Below are 1,677 nucleotides of genomic sequence, written 5' to 3'. Positions count from 1 at the left end.
CTGAGGACAATGTGGAGAGCACATTACCAGCCCCTAGGCCTCTCCCTTGGGGATGTCCAGGTGAGCATTCAATCCCAGGCTCAGAGCCCACAGAGGCTCTGGGTCAAAGGCTGTGCCCACCAGTCAGAGAGGAAGAAGGGCACAATATGAGCACTGCAAGCCCCATAGACACCTCTCTTCCCCAAGGCGTTCCCCATTTCCTTCCTCTTTTTTCTCCCACTGTCTCCTCTCGGCCTTTCTTTACATTTTGGTCAGGCACTATGAACATAGGCTCAGAGGTACACAACTGAGTTCCAGTATAGGTTGTGTGTTCCTTGAGGGCTGTGTGAACTGAAGCCAGTGAATGGACCTTTCTGAAACTCAGTCTCCTGATAGGAGCAGTTTGTTGATAATTCTTGCTACTGAGTATTAGAGGATTAAATGAAATAATCCACAGTATTCAGAACATGACCTGACACGTACTAGGAACTCAGTAAATATGTTGTTAATCATGTTACTATCATCAGTATTTATACAGTACCTTCTGGCTGCCACTCCAATGTTCTGCCAATTAACGCCATTCTGACTCATGTGCTTGCTGCCTCTGTGGCCCTGTGAAAATTGTTGAGGCCTCTCTGAGGTTCAGATGCCCTTCCCTGGGAAGGGGTGGTTATGACACCTTCCTCCTATGGTTTGAGAAGCACTGAGTAAGGTAGGCAATGACCAACTGTACCAGTTAGACCGGGAGATTTCGAGAGTGGAAAGGGAAGCCATTAACAAACCCTGCAGAACAACAGGCTCCAACCAGAGGGGATGATGATCCCTGCGAACAGGGCACTTAGTTCCAGATCCAGTTAGGGGCTCTGTAGATGGGAGTTTTGAAATTGTCACCTCCTTTCCAAAACCACTTCCCCTCTCTTTGGCCATTTCACTCCACTGCTCATACACATTGGTTTCCATTTAACTCTTGCTTTTTCAGCCCTGCCTGAAGTTACTGCCCTGCCAGCCTTGGAACAATTTTTAGCTCATCCTATTCACTCTGTCCTGTTGCTATGGAGACACGGAGGCTCACAGTGCGCAAGGGACTTCTCCTATTGCATGAGTGTCAACATGTCATTTCTCCCACTCCAGGGACCAGAGTTTTTAGAAACAGCCCATTGCACTTCAGGTTCCTCTCAATTTGGCCCCACCCCCCACTCCTGTGCCTGCTGACCTCATGCCCTCCTCTCCTAGCTTAGGTATTTACCAGCCATCCCTGAAGACCTGCATAACAGGAAGCCCTGTGTACAGAAGGTTGTGTCCCACTCGCTCCCTGCCATAATCTCCACACCTACCCTAGATTTTCACACCTTTTCTTCTTCCACACCACAGAGCTAAGGGACAATTCTCTGTCCCAGCCTGGCACGGTACCTAGTGAGATTGATCACAAAACCCTAGCTGAAGCCGGCCACATCTTCCAGACTCAGGCCTCAGTATAATTGTTTTTTAATGGGCCCCATTATGACTCTGTCCTTAGTATGCATCATGAGCACCTGAGCTCCACAGATAAATGATTAATCGGGGAGTTGCCTAAGGCCTTCTTGGGGTGACTGCTTCATCTCCCTTTTCTTCCTTGTCCCTTTGTAAGCCAGTGTCCCTCACACAAGTAAATAGTGGCCCATCAGCTTCAACCAATGATGACTAAGAGCCAGTCCTCTT

This window comes from Onychomys torridus, chromosome 4, assembly GCF_903995425.1.
Source record: "Onychomys torridus chromosome 4, mOncTor1.1, whole genome shotgun sequence".
Lineage (NCBI taxonomy): Eukaryota > Metazoa > Chordata > Mammalia > Rodentia > Cricetidae > Onychomys > Onychomys torridus.
This window is presented reverse-complemented; position numbering follows the sequence as displayed.